At 35.2% G+C, this 21,143-nt stretch overlaps 1 protein-coding gene across 3 annotated transcripts in view; it reads right to left on the reverse strand.

Annotated features, from left to right (window-relative positions):
• Positions 1-21,143, reverse strand: part of shank3a (SH3 and multiple ankyrin repeat domains 3a) — a 666,415-nt gene that overhangs the window by 615,388 nt on the left and 29,884 nt on the right. The window lies entirely within an intron of this gene.

Raw genomic sequence — 21,143 nt, forward strand, 5'->3', positions numbered from 1 at the left:
TGAAACTATTTTAGACCTCCTCTGACATTTGTATTTCAGTGAATAATTAATACATTACTGTGGTTTGAAAGAAAACTCATTTTGATTAGACTGATTTTGTAGACAAGGGAATTGGAGAATTGTAATATTTTTAAGCTTTGCTGTTATCACTTCTTCTAACTAATAAGTGATGTTATTCTTCCTTGTCTCGTTCTTTATAGATGGATTTTGTTTTTAGGTAGACAATTATAATTGGTAAAGAAGAAGCAAGCAATATGCTGTCATTGCTTGACTTTGGGAAGGAAAGTACTCTGTCTTGCAACACAAATGTTTCTGAAAGTGTCTGTAAGTCTCATATGCTGGATGCAAAAGAATGGGAATCTGAAATTTATACCATCCTTGTGTAGCCGCTTGTTAATGTGTGTAAAACACCTACTCAGTGATAGGGTTTGAAGATAATTTCCCAACACTAACATTGCTCGGATTATAACATACAGTAAGGACATAAAGTTACTAACAAAATAAATCAATTCAATATAGTACATCTTTTGCACTCGTTTGACTGCAGCTAATTGATCCAAGGATCTCTTTATGCCATTTCATGAAAGATCCCATGAAATCACTTTCAATCTCTTGGGTGGGCAGTTTGTGCAGCCACTACTCTTGTGTAAAGAAGTGCCTCCTGTTCCCAGTTTGAATATAATGATCTTCCCAAAGGTCTAGGACATTTTTGGCATCACCTTGTTGTCTTCTGCAAGTGGTACTGTATGTGTCAGACACACATAGATGACTATGGTACAGAATACATTAAATAACTAAGCAACATGATATTGAGTTTCGAGCATACCAGTAGCCCTTTACATTTCTTCTTTATTTATCAAAAACACATTTTTTTCATAGTCCCACATGGTAGAATCACTGAGTCACTTATTATAAAGCTCATATCAACACATGAGGACCAAGTACCTTTTTTACATTATGAACCCCACAGCATCTGGAACAAAGTCAGCCTGGAATGGTGTAGAGATTTGGCTCTAAATCATACTCGCATCATGCTCGCGGTGTGAGCTTATCATGATGATGGAACTCTCTGGAGCTGAAAAGTGTGCAAACTCAACTTTTTGTGGTTGTAGATGAAGGGAGTCTGATGAAAGAAGTTGATGGATCAAATCCCAGCCTCAGAAGAAATACATGTTACTTTTCTACAAATTTACAAGTACCTCAATGCCACAAAGTCTCAAACTGCTGGACAGCGAGCCATGGCCATCTACGTTGTCTCAAGTTCTTCCTTGTTTTTAATAAAGCAAGTGTTACAGATCCCATGGATATGTCAATCTAATTTTAAAAGGTAAATATGGGTAATGCAGTTTGTACCCTTAATCACACAAGAAGTCAGCAAAACATGTGATATTCAAATTGCGCATTAATGTCAATCAAAGGCAGGAGGCAGATATTAATAATTATCAGGCTTGTTTGTATCTTATTGATTTAAGGATCTTATCCAGTCATTTTTTTAAATTGGTCCCAGAGTATCAGCTTGTGTATCAGCAGTAATTGGGATTTGGCTTTATCTCACAACTCTGAATTGTATGAAGTAGTTAGAAAATATATGGATGGACTTACTTTGTAACTTGAAGACTGTGGGCTCAAATACTGAGTGGTGCTCTTCTGCTGTAAATGTAGATTGATTTAGTTAAATTCCCAGCTACTGTATGTAAAATATATGTATACATTATACAGGTAAAATGTTGTTTGGATAAAAGTGTCACCCAAATACAATGATTAAAATATGTTTCAACAAAGCTGTTGGACAGCTTGTTCCAGACACCCACCACACTTACTAGAAGTTACTTTCTGTTCTCAGTCCTAAATGCTCCTGCTTTAAACTTTCATTTGTGCCCCTAGGTCTTTCTTTTCTTTTCAGAGCCCATGGGGTATATACTGTCAAAGACTAATCCTCAGCAAAATCCAAGAAGTGTAGGATAGTTGACGGTAAAATAATGCTGATTTTGAAAATGATTAATTGAAGCTCACTGTCAGTTCCTGAAATTCCCAAAGACTAGTGATAGTTCAGAAGTCTCTCTTCTGCTGAAAAAGGATTTTTTTAGTGATTCTGACAATTAAAGGGTGTTAAGGTGATGAGGCTGTTTCTTCCTGGGTCGTGGTATCAGTTATAGTCTAGGACACTGTCCTTTTGGAGTTTTCATGTGCTCACCATGACATCATGGTTCTTTGGTGGGACCTCCAGTTTCCTCCAGTCCAAAGGCTGACTGTATTAAATCTTTAAGTGATCCCCATATGTATGTGTCTTTTTATGTGTGACTGAGATGGACTGGTGTTACATCCTGTATCGGACTAATCAGTTTTCAGATGAACAGATGGATAGTTCCAGCTATTGGTGATAATGGTATATAGATATTCAAGTAATTGAATAGACTAAGTATGATATGAAATAGGAATCATATTATGTATTATCTTCTTGATTCAATAGTGACTTTGGAGGAAACATACAACCTTTTCTGCAAAATATAATTTAAATCATTTTAATTCAAAAACAATGTTGGATAAATGATTGCCTAGTCTACATAAAAGAAATGAAAAATAAAACCCTGGGTTATATATGTACCATTTCTTATATTTAAAATCTATCTTTTTTCTAAACTTCATCCAATTCAGGGTCATGGAGGAGCTGGAGCCTCTCCTGGAAAGCAGTGGGCCAGTCCATTGCAGGGCACACTCAAACGCACTTATATTCAAACCTGGGCCAATTTTCCCAGAAACCAATTAACCTCCCACTATGTCTTTTCACTGTGGTAGGAAAACAAAGCACTTGGACTGAATACCCACCCAACATGGGGTGAACATACAAAGTCCACGCAGATAGCACCCCAGGTCCACAAATGAGCCCAGTACCCCAACACTGTGACGTACAGTAGCAATACTAACCACTGCACCATTATGCTATATACTCAAAATAACCATTTAGAATTGCATAGTTCAATCAATCCATTCACCAGAAAGTCACTTGTTTATTACCATTAAACTTCGTGTCAAATTAAAAACATGCATGCACAATTTAAGAATTTCATAATAACCTAGTATAACTAATATAATTGTGATGTTTTGTATAAAATCCAAAAATTGCATTAAAAAAAAGGATTATCACCCTGCTGTTTCTATTAGACATCTGTGACAATCAGTGCCTAACACAAATATTGAGATGATGGACATTGAAATTTTACTTATCAGCATTATTCAATTATATTTCACAGTCATTTGACAGAATGCATATAAAGAATAGCATTTCCATGTTATGGCATCCTCACTCCTGTGTTAGGAACCTCACTGAAGGAACCTCAATGATTTCCATTATGCCTGTTTTCTAAAAACAGAACTCAAATAGTTTTCTGGACTTCGTCATACTTCCTGCTTGTGTAAGGCATTGGATTAAGCTGAAACCTCAGGATGTTTTTCAGGAAGCAGGGCAACTGGAGATAGTCAAACCTTTTCCTTGCTGGTCTTAGCCTAATTAACCTCACTATGATCAATAGTAACATAGCCAATAAAATGTTATTTTACCGATTCATGTAACAAAATGCATTAAAAATTGAGATAACAATAGAATTTTAGCTGAGGTATTTTTAGCTTTCTGCATGTCTTGTCTTGTGACAAGAAATGTTTCATGTTTCAATATTACTTTTTAATTCAAATATTTCACCTTTCAATATCACTTTACAGCATACAGTTAAATTGGAAATCTTAATTAATTTGTACTAATTTGTAAAGCAGTCTAGATTAGACTACTTATATAAATGAATGGATTCACAGTTTACTTCCACATAAAGTGATAGGTATATTCAGATATTGTATATTTTCCCAGTATTACATATCATGTTATTCCAAGACTGCAGGCTTTAATGGAAATTGATAACTCTTTCAACACATAAACACAGATAACCACGTATCATAAAAATATCTAAGTACTGCAGTAATATGAGGGAGGAGCAGGCTACCTAAGACAAGATGTATTATTGTTTATTAAACATATTAATTTTGTCCATTCATGGTACCTTTATCAAACAGGAATGTCCAACCAATTCTATTGCTCTGAATTACTTTTTATTTTATTTATTAATGTTATATTAAAATAATTTAATCCCTATAAAATACAATTCTATGTATGGAAAATATTAATTGAGTGACATGAGACTGGTGTCAGCTTTAGTAGTATAAATTATCAAAGTTATACTTTATATATTGGTAAATGGGGTATGTTTTTATGAGGAAGTCAATATATAAAAGTGTGTGGCAGATTAGAGCACCATGGGCAATAACCTTGCTGTTGAAGCAGATTCCCTGGACTTCTATCAATAAAGAGATCTGTGAGAGATCCTGGATCGATTAGCTACTAGCAACAGAACAAGCATGTATTAAGGGGTTTCTTGTCATTGGTAACCTGTTTCTATAAAATAAAATAAAAATGTATTTTGATCTCTTCAGGTCATGTGTACTGTATATAAAACAAACGTATAATTATAGCCAAATATACTCAGTGACATTAAAAATGTAACAAATTAATATCGGAACCAATAATATTTGGTGATTAATAATGGCTATTGTACAGTATGTGTAGAATTCGTCCCTCAGATTAAATCGCAGTAAAAATGAAGCAGTCAAAAAGCTATGGAACACTTGTGAGGAAATGAAAACCAGAAAGGGAGTAATAGTATGTTTACATTCATATTTACATTTATTTGTTAAAGATACATCCATTTTAAATCTCCTTTAGCACTTTAAAACATGATAATGCTAAAAGTTCTCATGGAGTAAATCATTCAGAGAATAAACATGACTGAATTGAACACTGCTGTTTAAAATACTCTGCACATATTTCTAAGCTGCTAAGATGTTTCTTACATAACCATTTGGTTGCTACAGTAAATATTAAAATTTGATGAAGCACTCTTGCATAATTTCAGTCTTTACCACGATCAATACTTATTGCTTCAATATTTTACTTCATAAAAGTGGAAGTTGTTTAGTTCAATAAGAAGTAGTTTGGCTTAAGCAGAAACTGTGCATTTATATAGCTAATAATATTTATCTACTGTAGTATCCAGAATACTGAATATTCTTGATATATATTTTGCTATGGAATCTGCATGTTTGTAATACAAAAATAATATTCCTTGTGTAATCATTTCAAATATTAGATTTAGCATTTTCTACTTGCATCATGAATACAAAATTAGAATAACATCACTTTATTAACACTTTCTCACATTAGGAGTTATCTTTTCACATACCCCAGCTTGCTCTCCATGAGACACACAGACAGGGAGATAGCCTGGGGTCAGAGCGCAGGGTCTGCCATTGTACAGCACCCCTGGAGGAGTTGGGGTTATTGGCCTTGCTCAGGAGCCCACCAGAGTAGGATTCCTCTGGCAGCTGCAGGATTTGAACCAGCAACCTTCCAGCTACAGGCACAGATCCTTAGCCACACAGTCACCGCTCTGGTATGGAGAACAAGGTAGTGTCCCAACATTCACCTTTATCAAAAGGTTAATAAACTAAAAACACAACTAAAAACACAACAGAAGTGAGAACACGTAATATAAGAACGTCTAGTTCTAGGTGGGTACAAAGGATAAATACCTGGGTTGCCAACGTCTTCAGTGAGCATGTAAACCTATTGAAAGGGCTGGATCCCTTGGTGGGTGGCAATTTTATCATACCACCTCCTGCCAATAGAGGTCTCAGTTGTCTTCTAAACCTTTTGCCTCATAAGGACAGGGAAGCAGACACATCACAATAACAATAGCCAGCAAAATGATGACAAAAAGTGTGTTATGTTTTCTGTGCATAAAATAAACAGTGATCACACGAATCAATTCATTGATTCAAACAACATACAGTAGGAAAACATACAGAATGGTATCTATAAATAACTGGTAGCACAATTTTCAAAATATAGAGGCTGATGTGATAACTCCTTATTTTAAAATAACATGTCTTTAAACAGAACCATCCAAACAGGTTTTTTATTTTGCTTTGCTTCTAAAAAGTCATCCCATGATTTAGACTGACTTGCCTTTAAAACAGTTTAACTGTGAAAGGGTTTTATTGTATGTGGTTAATATCTCTATCCATTTGACCTTATAAGGGTACTGCACAGTAGCTTAGTCTTAAAATCCCCTTACAGTCTAATGTAACAAATGGTAAAATTAAATCTCTGTTACGTTTCCTATACTTCAACATTGTTCTCTTTTTTGTTATGTTGATCAATAATAGAGAGTATGATAAATCAGCATCACAGTGTGATACAACAAAACAGCACAATTTTTGCTGCTTCTCCTTTTTACACCTATGTTTGGTGATTGATCAGGTTTACCTTCACATACTGTACAGCATTTTTTCATTTACTGTGGTTAATATATTTCTTTTTCTATATAAGACAACAGCTTCACATAAAATCTATTTCTATATTTCACATTTATTATTAGGGGAAAAATCCAAGGTGTACAGTCGTCAGCTGTTAAAACTGGTTAGTTTTATTCATGTCTTCACTTGCCATTTATTTGAATTTTCAGTGCCTTTTTATTTATCGGATTGTGAATAAAGAAAGATTTAGTATTTACTACCAGTGTTCCTTCCTGTCGAATTTTCTTCCTGGAGGATTTTAGCCCTCAAAAAAATATTGACTCATCGCCCAAGCTTTCACAGATCATTTTGAAGTGAGGGCCAAAGCAATTCAGGTAAATTTATAGGTACACTGCTTGGAATAAGGGTATTAGATGAGATGATGATGACTGGCTGAAGGTTGTTCTGCGGTCACCAAATCCAAATTCATTCTTGATGCTCTGCTTATTTCATTAACCAACAATCCAATCCTGGATTCTTTGTTCAGTTCTCTTTATGTGCCCAGTGTGTTTTGTTTTTACCATTATTCAGTGAAACACATCCCCCTTTTGAAATAAACGATGACAATAATGATAATAATAATATGAAAAGTTGAATCTATTTCTGTTTGATATTCACAATGCAAGACAATAAAAATAATTATTTTCATAACATTATTTTCATAGCTATTTAGCTTTTTAAGATGAATGTGTAGATTTCTTTTTAATTTTCTTTTCTTTTTTTTTTGGTAGTGCTGAGATTTAAGAAGCACTCCTTCCCTTAGTGTTTGTCCGAAACTGTTTACCTTAGATCCCCTTTCATTACGGTTGTAATGTAGCGTAGGAAAATCTATTTCAATTTGGAATCAAAACTTGTTAAATGATTTATTGATTTTCTGACAATAAATCCTTAAAGCATCTCTGAAATGTATCAGATGAGTAACCCATTCTGGGCTGGACTGCATTACAGATTGCTATACTTTACCGTGTCTTAGGTTAAGACAATCTTTCATGCACAAGTGCTCAGTCCCACTTATTGATTATCCTACAGCCATGTTCAAGGAGGTCCAGCTGGGTCCACATGGCAATCTGTCAAAATCAACATCAAGTACAGTATAGTCTACCCACTTCTTTAGTAAATTGAAAAACAAAGACAGACAAAATTAGTCAAATCCTCTCACATCTGCTAAATATTATTACATATGGGCAAGGAAAGCACCCCCCTCACCCCCCCCCAAAAAAAATAATAAGACAGCTTTAAAAAAGAATGTGGACCTGTTTGCTTATGAGGTTATGCAAGCTACAGATTAGATTTTCCTTTGATATTTATCATGAAAGTCACTCTCCCTGTTGAGAGGTGTGTTTTTTTCTTTCATGAATCTGAATTAATTCTTGCTTTTCAGACTGTATTGAATTCTTGTGTATGTAGTCTCCTTTAAGGGCTCTTTTTTTCTTCCGTATGAGCATAATGGAGACACCATCTCCTTGCAGTTTCAGAGGTACTTAGAAATTGATCTCTTTTATTAGTGCTGCATCCTCTCCTACTGCTTCTTCACTTCTTGATAGATTTGCAATTGTTTTCCCTTACTGTGGAGGATTGAATTCACTCCTCAAAAGAGCACACACTGTGATGCGATGGATGTAACTTTAAAATTGGAGAGAAAAACGGCTCCCTCATCAGACCTACAAATGCAGAACTGTTCTGCATTTACTGTATATAATCAACCAAATAAAATTCTAGAGCCATGCCAACTCAGAGGAATTGTATAAATATTCACTGTACATTATAAATATTACAGTACATCCAGTACCTAAATATTGTTTTACACAGGCACCAGAAAAATATTTATCTTTTTCATGCTGAAATTTTAAAGATTCAAGTCACCTGTTGGGTTAGTCACAAAAAAAGTTTATTCACTCCCTCTTTATTGTTTTGGCAAAGGAAATACATTATCAAACTAAAAAATGTTCTCTAGGACCTGTGGACAATCAGCCTGCTTCATCTCACCTGTTAGGTCTGAAATATGTTAAAGACCGCAAATGAGAGGAAAACATTTGCCCTGACTTTCTTGCCTTGTGGTTTAGTTGCTACAAGAATTTATGACTTTGTTCAGCCATTTCTTTAAGGAGCTCCGTGTCTGACCCTCAGCTGCCTGGCTGGGTTCTCTGTGTAAAGAAATACTCTCGGTTCTCAATTAATTGTCTTTCAGCCTTCAACTGTGACCCTGTATCTTTTCAGCCCATTAGACTGAACTTACAGTATCTACACCTCTTACGATTTATTATACAATGCCATACAAAAGCATTTAGATCCTTACTACGGTGTCCCTTTTGGTGAAATTAGAAAACACCATTTTAAATTTTAATATTTAATAATTTCAACACCTGAATACACAAATCAATGACTTCTAAGGATAATACTGTATAAGTATAATGATAAGTATTCAGATCTTTGAACTTACATCCATTACATCTGCCATCTTCTTTGGGTAAATCTCTACCAACTTTGCACACTGGCATAGTGCAATGTTAGCCATTTTTCTTGTCAGATTTGCCTCAGCTCTCTAAACTTGCTTGGATTGCTCATAAACAGCGGTTTTCATCTCTTTCCACAGATTCTCAATAGGATTTTTTTTCTTTTTTTTATTCTTAAGATGCTCCATTGTATAGTTGCTTGGTTCTGGTGTCCATGTATGATTGTTGACCATAACATCTTGCTTTCTCGTCTCGAGACTGTGTTTGGAGTCTCTGACACTGCCCTCAAATGGTTTAAGTCTTACCTCACTGATCGCTGTCACTTTGTCTCTCTCAATGGGTACAGGTCTGAAATTGGTCTTGTCAAGTCTGGTGTCCCTCAGGGCTCAATACTGGGCCCCTTGCTCTTCAGCATTTACATGTTCCCACTTGGTCAGCTTTTAAGATCACATGGCCTCAGCTTTCATTTTTACGCTGACGATACTCAAATATACATCCATACCAAACCCAACACTGATGTGGCTGTCTCTATTCTATCTAATTGCATCTCTGACATAAAAATTTGGATGACTCAAAACTTCCTTCATCTTAACTGTGACAAGACTGAAGTCATGCTTATTGGTACCCCCCATCAACTTCGTAAAGCCAGTCCTGTAACCCTGTCTGTAGATGGCTCTGTACTTGAGCTCCAATCAAAATTGAAAAACCTTGGGGTTATATTCGATTCTGGCTTAACATTCGACCCACATGTACAGCATACTGTCAAAACATCTTTTTTCCACCTTAGAAATATCGCAAGACTACGCCCTATGCTATCATTAACTGTGGCTGAAAAGCTGATCAACATATTTGTATTCTCTCGAATTGACTACTGCAATGCTCTGCTCCCTGGGGTATCTAAACCTACTCTGAACAAGCTGCAGTATGTCCAAAATTCAGCAGCCAGAATCCTGACCAGGTCTAGTGCAAGTGTTCACATTACTCCTATCCTGGAGTCCCTGCACTGGCTTCCGGTCAAATTCCGCGTAGACTTTAAAATCCTCATGCTCACCTACAAGGCTTTACATGGCTTGGCACCTCAATACCTGTCTGAACTTTTATCGCCCTACTCCCCACCTCGCAACCTCCGCTCTTCAAATTCTGCCCTCCTTACTGTCCCCCAAGCCCGTCTACATTGTATGGGCGACAGGGCCTTCTCCTGCTATGCCCCCAAGCTCTGGAACTCTTTGCCCAAGGATATTAGAGAGTCACCTTCTCTAAACTCCTTCAAATCCAGACTCAAAACCCTCCTTTTCAGAAAAGCCTTTACTTAACTGGTTCCATTCTTCACCCCTCTGCTCTTCTTAATACCATCTTCCACGGTCTCCTCTATTGTTATTGTTGTATTGTTGTAATTATAATTGTGTCCTGTCTTGTGAAATTTTCTTATTTATTGTTGTAGTCTTCTTATTTATTGTTATTGTCATCCTGTAAAGCGCTTTGAGAAGCCACCTTTAAAGGCGCTATATAAAATAAAGTTTATTATTATTATTATTATTATTATTATTGTGGTTTTGCTGAAAGGTGATTTGTTTTTAGGTTTACAATAGTTTTTCTGCAGATCGACAACATAATGCTGCCACCATCATGCTTTACAGCAGAGTTAGTGTTGATTGACTGATGCATCATGATGGGTTTCCATCAAATGCAACGTATTGCATTTAGATAAAAAAAAATCAATTTTGTGTTGTATAACAAAACCTTGTGCCTCGAGTTTGCAACATTAATTATGCGCTTTGTTGCAAACACATGGATTTCAGATGTTTTTTTCTGTTTTTATTAAGTGTTATCGTTTTGTTCATTTCCATACAATACCTTTTAGTGGAGTGACTGGGATATAGCTAGTCAACTCTGCAGCTCTTCCAAATTTACAGCTGGCCTCCATGTCATACTCTTACCAGTTCACTCCTTGCATGGGTGCTCACTTTGGAGGCCTCTTACTAAATTTCATACTGAGTGCATTTTAAAATGTTATTATTTTATCAAAGTTCTTCTACTTCGGTCTGCAGTGTTAATGTGTTGCTGGTTGCTCTAGCCAGATTTCTACAGCTAAGCAAGGCTAAGCTTGGTCTATAATGGAATCCTATTGCAATCCGTGCTGGAGCACCAGTAGGTACACTGTACCACTGTTACCTTCAGACCACAATTTCCAAACCTATACTATCAGCATGATGACTGAGTACACTGTATTGTAGCAAATGTTGTTATAAGTATGACACATCAAACCTAGTCCTGGAACACTTAGACTTAAAATGGCTAAACTTCCCTCTCAGCTTTAACAGTCAGACCTACCTAAAGTTTCCTTTTAATTCAATTGATGAAACAATTTCAATTATGACATTTGTGTCTCTTCATAGTGGGTGCTGTCCTATAGTATTTGATAAAGAGGGTCCCCCATATATGAAGTGCTTTGACAGGATCCTTAAGGATGAAAAGCACAATATGATTAAAATACAATAATTACTAAATTATCAGTATACTGCAGCTCTATCATTTTCAAAACTTTACAAGTACTGTAGCAAAAGAAGGACAGAATTGATTGATTCAACAGATATGATCCCCCATGCTGAGGATACAGCTTCCATTCTAATCCAGGTGTGTTATTCCAAGATAACTTAAACATTAATGATCACAAACCATTTTTAATAAAATTCTGCATTAATGCACAATACACATAGTACAACTATACCTATATTTGCAGTTCACATTTTAAACATTTTTAAAAGCTTTATTTTTTTTACTGATCTGACATGAATGCATAAAAAGGCATAAAATAAGGTATCCCTGTGATTAATTGCATTGATTCCTAATACTTAAACTATTTACATTTTAAGGATCTCAATCTTTTTTTTTCTGCAGCAGATATTGAAAAAAATTCTGAAGATTAAATGAAAGCCCCAAGCAAGTCATGAAAAATTAATAAGTATTCAGCTATTTTAATAAATTACAGAAGGGGAAGCATTAACAACAGTTGAATGTAAAATTAATATTTGCAAACCACTCAATACATTTTTCTTTCTCTGCAGCCTTATCCACATACAGCTCTGCAAACAACTGAGATGAAGTATTTGGCAAAAAACAGGGACTATTTCTCCTCAGAAATTTAATTCAGTTTATTTAAAAAGGATGAATTAATTATGCCACTTTTAGGGCACAGTTTAAAGAAAGGATATCAATTAATCAATATTCAAGCAAACTACAATTAGTCTGGAATTAACTCCTTTAATGAAATTGGGCAGTTACCTTTTATTTATCCATATTGAGTTAATCTTAATGAAGAAATTAATACCGGAAACACAATCTGGACAATTGTGCTTTCAGATTTCTCAGAACTATTGGGTTCTTTTAATTAGTTAGAGTGTTGAAACATATACGGTATACTGTGAAATCTATTAATAATACTATTGCTGTTTATTTATTGCTGTTTATTTAGCTTTAATTGATTTCATGTACATATTCAAATGGGAAAATGGATAAATAGTCCATAACTACAATGGCGTTAGACATTGAACTGTTTTGTGTAGTTGTATATTGTCATATGATCATGAAGTCAATGTAAATATCAACCTCTTTCTTGACAGAAAATAATTTTGCAATTATTTGCAACAACAAATCCTGTACCCTTTTTGGAGACTTACTAAAAAGTCCATTAAAGTTTGTGTGAAGTGTGTGAAGACCTTTTTACTGCATGAAACTCAAAACATCTTTCAGTTCAACAGGTTAACAGTATCTTTTCACAGTTTTCTTTGACTTTAGTGCCCTGCTTTCCCTGCAGTTACAAAACCTAGCTGTGCCTGGCTTAACAATGCACACCTGGTCCCAGTTGCTAGGCCCACCACAGCCATTCTGGCTCAGGGCCTAATTGTAGTCTGTCTGTGAGCGAACAGATCTGCCTTCTACAGACTCTTCGCAGGGAAATCAAGAGTAAACCTTCTGGTTAGGGATGTAAACTCCTCAGCTCATCTCCAGCAATGCTTACAAGCTCCCTGTAGGTAACATAATCAAATCACGTACATAGCAAACTGCTACACTGTTTTCTCATTTGTGCATCAAGAGTTACCAAGGTGTTCCCTAAGTTGCAGGCTCCAGCAAATCCTGGAACTTGCCAGGCAACATACAGACCGTGGGCTGGGTCTGGCTCACTAAGTCCACTTGTTAGGCCTGTGAGGCAATTGCAGTCAGAGCCATCGGCAAGAACTTAATTTGTGCATTATCTGAGCTTGCATACAGTATCTCACACAGTGCTCCTTGTGTTATTAACCTCTATAATAATCACACTAAACTGTGCCGATCAGCAATTAAATACAAATAAAAATTCAGAGTAATAATAAACTTTATTTGATATAGCACCTTTAAAAGCAGATTTTAAAGCACTTTAAAGTAAGAAAACGTACAAGAAGAGGAGGTAACAGAATTAGTACAATTAAAAACAAGGGTTTCCAATTTAATTATAGGCTTTCTGAAGAAGAAGGTATTGGGTCTGGATTTGAAAGCACACTCAGGGAAGGTGACTGTCTGATATCCTTGGGAATTGAATTACAGAGCTTTGGGTCACAGAAAGAGAAGGTCCTGTCACCCATAGTACAGTATGTAGACAAACTCAGGGGACAAACAGGAGACTTGAATCAGACAAATGAAGGTTGTGAGGTGGGGAGTAAGACGATAGTAAGTCAGACAGGTACTGAGATGCCAAGCCATTTACTGTAGGTAAACATGAGGATTTTGAAGTCTACACAAAATCTGATAGGAAGCCAGTGCAAGGACTCCAGGACAGGAGTAATGTGATCACTTGCATGAGACCCGGCCAGCATTCTGGCTATGAATTCTGGACATGCTGTGAATTTGTTGAGCACTGTTTTAGATACTCCAATGAGCAGAATGTTGCAGTAATCAATTCTGAAGGACACAAATGTGTTGGCTAGATTTTCAGCAAAGGTCAGGCACAATATAGGACGTAGTCTGTCATATTTTTCCTCAGATGGAGTATGATGTTTTTATAGTATTTTGTACACACAGTATGGGTCAAACATCAAGGCTGAATCAAATATCACCTCCATATTCTTCATTTTAGACTGAGATGCAGGGATAATGTGTTCTGGAGGACCAATATTCATAAATCCTTATTTTCTTAAATCGGGAAAGTAGGTATTCAGCTGAGATTGGACCAACCCTGCTGTTTCAAGCCTTCCTTCCAAAATTCATTCCTCAGTCCACACCTTTCTACTCTCCTTGTTGCTATTACCCTATTTGCTATGTTCCATTTGACATTACAGGTGTTAATCCTGTAATACTTCTACCCCTAACACAGCAGCAGTCGCATAGGAACAAAAAGTACGGCAATTTAAGCTTTTGCCAAAAACATAACGTTTTCTCCTCAGAACCTACAGACAGTTTTACTTTTGTTTTTTTTACCAAAATTTCAGAGTTTCATCTCAGAACCTATACAGCAAAACACTGCTGGAGGTCACACCCTGTGACTTTACAAGTCTAGCCCAGCTATTGGATTAAGTATGTACTCTCTGATACAGTCTCTTTTATAGTGAGAAATCATTTTACTGATAGCTGAAGTCAATTTCTCAAATGCTCTTGTGAGGAATGTGAACCCTGACTTATTTATCTTTCTCGGTCTCCGGAGTGCTCCCTTGATGCCTTTTCTAATAACTACACTCCAGATCCCTTTGTTCCATTACAGTTATTCTCTATTTACAGTGAGAAAGTGTGAGGTGATACTGTATGTAAGGGTTGCCACACATGTGAAACAAAGTTTAATTTAAAAACAGTTGTGACCACATTATCTTTACTTTGCGCTATTCATCCACAGAAGGAATTTACCATACTATTTGCTCTTTACGTACTGTATGTAACAAACGTCCAGTAACTTCAAAATATTGAGACCTATGTTAGTATTTTAGGCATGTCAAGTCCTATGTACAATATTTCGGAGAGAAGGCATGCATACTGTGTACACACAATTCTCAGTTGCCAAAGAGAATTTCCTCCTTATAACCTGTTCCTTAATAACTGTAAAAAAAAATCCAATTATTTTATATACAGTATAAAAGCCCATAACTTTTTCACAAAGTCTAGAAAATTGCTCAATTTGATTAATTATTACTTTAAGAATACTGACTTGTCAAAATAGGAACACTGTTGCTTGTACTGTAAGATAATTAGCCCATTTAACTTACTACAATAGTTAACAAGATTAAATATGTAAAAATTGGAAATTGTTAAATCTAGGCATAGAGCAGCTAAACTGTAGCAATACAAATATGGTATAACTTGCTTTCACTTCGAGTTTTCTCACCAAGGGAAATGCTGTCCTTATTTTCTTTGCTTTTGTAACACCTGACACAATGATGCCGCATTTTTGCTGAAATTCTCAACGATTAAAAAGCACAAAAATCACAACGGAAATGGCTAGAACCTGAACTGCCTTCACTGAAGCGGAAATAGCTTTGTACAGCAATAAAACATGTATTAAAAACACGCTTCATTGCAGCAAAATATATGTACGTATGGCATGGTTACTCATAGTTACTCATTTATTTCTGCCAGTTATAGAACAAGATGTTCCAACAATTTTCTTTCCAACAGAGAAAAGATGTACAGAGTTTAGAATAGTAACAACCATTATATTTTAAAATAGTCATGGCTAAAGATATCAGAAGGTACTGTAATGGTTGTGCCAAATTTTTCAATGGTTTATAGTATGTAGTGTACAGCTCACCTGAAATATTTAAAACATATCTGGCCCACTACAGCAAATTACTTTAACACCACATGAAATGTGAAGCTTACAGCGTGACACCATATGAATGGTTATAAGTGGGGGCATCTCAAAAGAATAATCACCAATGTCCTCATTGTCCCCTTATCCAATACATTTTGTAGCAATTTGCTAAAGTGATTAATAACTAGTGATTTTAAATTATTAGACATCTGTTGACCACAGATGCAGCCATCTAGAATACATAAGATGCCCATAGGCATGATGCGGTAGGCACCTTGGTGTACAGAGGTAAATTGCATTAATTTTTCTTTTCACTACAACAGTGACAAATCCAAACACCATTCATGGAAAAATGGTCATTTTGTTTTGTTGTAATTACTGTACATTATCTATATTTCAGTGGCAAAATAAATTGTATTTGTTAATTCAATGGCAAATATAATTGCAATTCTACTGCTTATCGCCTAACATTGTGAGTCATACATTTGTGTTATACCAGCAATGCCGTTGGGTACAGTATTATTAAACAGGTATCGTTTTTGAATTTTCTCAATGAAAAATAAGTGATTTTTTACTGATCTGGGCTGTGTTTCATTACATTCGTCAAATTATTGTTTTAAAGTGTGTTAACGGTGCAACCAGTTGTGGTAAAAAGCCTCCATACTGCATAGTACTTGAACTTGACAGGACACTACAGGAATACAGTCATATAAGAGTCATATGACAGCATTTACCGTCAGAATTAAGCTGAAAGGAAATGCTGGAAACTACGAATAAAAAAATAACCAATAAAGTAAGAACTTTATTTGATAGGAAGTGCAAATATATAAACATGACATATAAACAACAAATAATTAAGACAACTGATGTTATAATTGCTTGAAGATGAAGTGAAACCAATGGCGACCTTGCAATGACTCAAAGTAGTTCCTTCACTCACCTTACTTAAGGAAACTGGAAATACAATTAGTTTAACCTAAAGTTAAATAAAATATTAAATAAAAATATCTTGATGAGCAGTGAACTAGACATGTCTATGGCCATAATTATCACACAATACACAAATTAGCTAGATAGCTTTTGTGAAATGGCTAAAAAAGTTGGATCAGCAAGCAGGTGTTTATACTCACATATTGCTGTTTCCATTCACGTCAGTAGATACTGAATTAAAATACTTATACAACTTATATATAATATGATTCCCCACTAGTTTTACTTGTGTCCTATGCCACTGTAACTGTTTGTCAAGACAGTCCTGCCATGGTATTTTACATCTTGTAAGCTTCCAAAAATGAACAATAAAACATAAATCGAAAAGACCCAGTCTTTAAACTACCCACAAAGACTACACTTCCCAATCATCTGTGGATCTGCTTCCTTGGGTCCTGCAGGTCCTGCGTGGTTTATAATTTCTTATATAACTTGTGTGTCCAATCACATGTTGATTAATTTTTTTTAGTTTGCACCTTGCAAGTGTTCATGGGAAATGTAGTTAAAATGAAAAGTAATACAATTTTTAAAAAATAACAGCAACAAGCGACCTGGTTAAAACATTTGATGCAGAAAATATTTATAGACCACACATGTGCAGCATGTTATTTTTGATTTTGTGACAGAAATATTCATACAGGTAATACGGTTAATGATAACCAGGCTTTGTATTTTATATATTTACTTATATAAAATATTCTATATTTTCAAGAAATATGACTATTAAACTCAGAATAATAACAGATTAAATGAAGCTACCATTTCAGTAATATTTAACACTCTGTTTTGAGCACCGAAGGACTGAAAGCAGCATGCCAGACAGGAATGTAGTAGCATGCCAGACCAAACTGTAGTACACTGCCATGTGCTTTCTGCTTCATGCACAATCTAGATGACTGTATCTGTATAAAAATTAAAATAATTTGAAATAAAAATACATTGTATACAGTTTTGCCCAAATTTTAGTCATCTTTTGAGAATGTAATGATTAAGACGATGGATTCATTTAAATTATTAGATTTTCACTGACTGAAACCAAAGATGTCCTGCATGTCTTCCATCTGTTCGAGATTACTGCTAAGTCATTCAGCTTACTATGTGCAACATATTCATGGTGCAATTAAGATGCAATTTATTTGCATCTCTGTCTTTGAAGAGCTGTAACATATCACAATTTACTTAAGGTTGCCAATAATAATGACATTGGTGAAACACTCAAAATTCTTTACAAGACCTGTAACAGTTACCATTCTGCAACTTTGCCACTTACTGTAGGTTAGTGACAAATTTTGTGACAAATTTTGTAAATATATGGCACAACGTTTAAGAGTATGCATATTTATGCATTGACTTAATAATGTATGTACAATGTGCTACATAAGCATTCTAGCTAGCACACTCCCTCGTGTTATTATAAAAACATCACAAAATTTGTCCATTAAAAAAAAGAACAGTAAAAAATGAGAGGTGGTTTTTGGGAGCTGGCCAATAAAAGGAAATAAATTAATCACAGTACTATCAACTGAAGAAACCAGTGATAGATATACAGTACGAAGCCTGTGAATATAACAATCATGTTTTATTTGTTTCCATTTCATGGATTGTGTTAATCATGTTTCCAAAAATATATATATATATTGTAACATTCATTTTTATTTAATTGTGTTTTTAAGTCAAAAGGCAGAACATAACTTGTAAGTATTATTCTCTCAGTCGCAGTCAGTTAAAGGATTTTTAATAGGTGGAAAATCAAAATTTAAAAGGAACAAGTAAAGGTTTATTCCATGCTGGAAAGCAAAGAAAAACAACTTTTCAGCTGTAGAGCCTTCTTCAGGCTGTGGAGTCTTCTTCAGCCGTCTTTACACCTTACAAAGACTCCACAGCTATAACATTGTGTTTCTTTTCTTCTCTTTTCAGCATGAAATAAACCTTTACTTTTTCCTTTGCAGCCAATGCATGCTGACGCAGCTCCCTACTTGAATCAAAATTTAAACCATTTCCATTTCCTTTGTGGACTCTACTGTTCTCCTCAAAATTGTCAGAACGAAAGCATGTGCATGTTATTGTCATAGTTCTACACCTGCCCAATGTATGGTAATAAAATATATATTGTCATAATTTGACCCAAATTGGTTTAACAATTAAGTAAAATATTTCATATTTCTCTATGTTTTTAAACAGTTCTCTTATTTTAGCTTCTTTGCCACAAAATGACTATTGCAAATGATTTCAGATACATTCATCTTCAATTCTACTGGGACATTTGGAACTTTACTTTAGATTGTTGAAATGCTCTTCAAAAGTACAGTATATTTTACCTTTCATTTAGTTTCATATGTGTGATCACTTTTAGCTGTTGCTGAAAAAAAAAACATTTAGATTACACCCCACAGATTCAGACTCTCAAAGTGTATGAACAGCTAATCTCAAATTGCAAATTACTTTAGTAGCATCCTATGTAAAGCCTAAAAAAAACATGCAGATGTACATGAACTATTGTAGTAGCATGGTAATTAGTGCTGCTGTTTCACAATTCAAGGGTACTGGCTTGGATTTTGGATTTCTGTATGGAATCTGCACCGTACCCTTGTGTTTGCAAGGATTTAGGCTGGGTGCTCCAGGTTCCTTACACTTCACCAGTATAGGACAGCTAAGTTAGTTGGAGTCCTTAAGTTGTGCGTCTGCAAATCTTGTATGTCCTGTGATGGAGTGGCACCCCATGCAGTGTGTACTGTGTGGATCCTTACTCCTCTGGGATGGGTTGACCTGGAATAAGCGACTTTTTCGTAAGGGATTGGTGAAGGAATAATTAATCTGCAAAATGTAACATAAATTATGAAAGTTACATGCATTTTCTAAGTGTCATACTCCATTGAAAAGTATCGGATTTTGTGTGAAACATTAAAACTTATTTTGTTCTTATCACCATCCTTTGATTAGTAATATACATTTACATATTCTTCTTTTTGCTAAGAATGATGTGCTAACAGATAATTTGTAGCAGACATGTGCAATACATCCACAATTTCATGTTTCCATAGTTACCACAAAGGTGACTCAAGTATTGATCGCCATGATCCTTCCAGTAAGGATAACCCTCCATTTGGAATGAGCAAAGGAGCCAGTAGTTAGAGTAGTGTAGTAGTGTAGAGAGTAGAGACAGAAGTGGTGAGGGATGCAAAGTTAAGAATGCTGGTAAGAACGAATAAATGACCCTTTTATAAGTGGAGGCAGGATTTCAGATCAGTGACAGGAGGATTCAAATCCTCCTCATTTTTAACAGAATGTAAAAAAAAAATGTTGTTTTCAGTGTTACTAAAGTAATGACAAAAGAAAGCATTGCCCCTAATTGTAGAACTTTAATATAATAGAAAGGATTGAAAAATACAAGGGGTGACATCTGGAATGTGTTGGACTCCTCCTCCTTCAGCTGCACGGTGCAACACTTGCCGTTAACTGCTGCACTACTGCCAGTTCAATGAATCAATTATCATAAACAAGCAAGAGTGTTCTTATATTGACACTGCAGTAATCTTGTGGTAGTAACAATTACTATTGAGTGAACACCCCATAAGCTTTATGTGAAAAATAATGTGATTTTAAATTTCATGAAGCAATACAAACAGGGTAGATAAGCCAAATGCCCCCCTCTCATATATAACCTTTCTCATGGTCTTTTAGTGTTAAAACATAACATGCATTCATAAACGCAATGTCAAATGAATTGTAAGTGATTAAGAAAACAATTGTAACACTTCTATAAATGAAACATCTTCCCTAAACCAATTTGGGATTTTTACAGCTGCTTAGGAACATGATATCAAAAGCTCATACAGTATGAATAACTTCAAAAAGAGAAAGAGGAGAAGAAGTGCCTTTAATGTAGTTAAATGCGGGATTCCTCATCCATTTATTACCATTGAGAAATATCATACAAAACAATTTGACAGACAGATAGATAAAAACAGGTCAATGAGAACATATTGTGCTGACATCTGTAAAAAACTGACATCTGTACATACACAGACCTTACACAACTTACAATTTTAAAAACAATTACAGTAGATGACCTTTAACAGATTGTACTTTCCATTCGATTATTTTCAGTGTTTGTTAATATAATATGTTTTGTGGATGTTATATTGGTACACAGTGTTTAATTTGTAGTTATGACATTGTTTTGCTAATATTTTGGATACCACATTATGGCATTAGTGAGTCTTGATGGCTCACGGCCATTTTGTGGGAGATCTGTGATATTGTGAATAAAGGGTAGATGTGTGTCAAATGCGTCTGCTACTGTCTCTACCTTTCTGCAACATAACACACACCATTTCTCAAAAAGAAGAACTTCATTGGTTTCTTGCTTGGGAGGATGTAATCACCGCACTATGCACGTTATGTTGTTTCTGTTAAATGTAGCAAAACAAATACGAAATACACCACACAATGCATTGTTAGGATCAATCACATGATTGCACTGGTAAGATTCTTATTGAACTGAAATCACACAGAAATACAGAAAAATA

The sequence above is a fragment of the Lepisosteus platostomus genome, chromosome 9 (genome assembly GCF_059453375.1).
Source record: "Lepisosteus platostomus isolate fLepPlt1 chromosome 9, fLepPlt1.hap1, whole genome shotgun sequence".
NCBI lineage: Eukaryota > Metazoa > Chordata > Actinopteri > Semionotiformes > Lepisosteidae > Lepisosteus > Lepisosteus platostomus.